The following is a 474-nucleotide window of genomic DNA, read 5'->3' as shown; positions in this document are numbered from 1 at the left end:
ACGGGCAAGGGGGAGCTGAAAAGTCCGGCTCCATCTCCCTTCACACCTCCGAGCTCTTTCGGTATAGGGGCACAGAGTGACAGGAGCACCTCCTCTGATGCAGAGCTCCTTTGTTGTGAGCCTTGGTTTGATCAAATTCCCCAGAACTAGATGGATGTTAGGAACGGGAAAACGCTGTGAGTGGTTCCGCGACCTGCACCGCCGGCCGCCCACGCGGCGCTGAGGGCACGGCCGCGCGGGGCGCGCAGGCGCACGCGGCCGAGCGAAGGAGGCGGCCGCCCCCCTCCCTCCCTGCGTCGCCACGGCAACGCCTCGCGGCCCGCCCCTCCGTGAGCTCAGCGCCCCCTACGCTTAACAGAGCGCCCGGCGCCTTTGCTGCCCAGAGCCCCGGTAGCGCGCCGTGATCGTATAGTGGTTAGTACTCTGCGTTGTGGCCGCAGCAACCTCGGTTCGAATCCGAGTCACGGCATCGCC

General features: G+C 66.0%; 1 non-coding gene across 1 annotated transcript; it reads left to right on the top strand.

Moving 5' to 3' along the window:
- Positions 1-397: 397 nt before the first annotated feature.
- TRNAH-GUG lies at positions 398-469 on the top strand. The gene has a single exon. It is a non-coding gene; the product is annotated as a tRNA-His (tRNA).
- The last annotated feature ends 5 nt before the right edge of the window (positions 470-474 follow it).

The sequence above is a fragment of the Oxyura jamaicensis genome (assembly GCF_011077185.1).
Source record: "Oxyura jamaicensis isolate SHBP4307 breed ruddy duck chromosome 10 unlocalized genomic scaffold, BPBGC_Ojam_1.0 oxy10_random_OJ71379, whole genome shotgun sequence".
In the NCBI taxonomy this organism is placed as follows: Eukaryota; Metazoa; Chordata; class Aves; order Anseriformes; family Anatidae; genus Oxyura; species Oxyura jamaicensis.
This window is presented reverse-complemented; position numbering and strand designations above follow the sequence as displayed.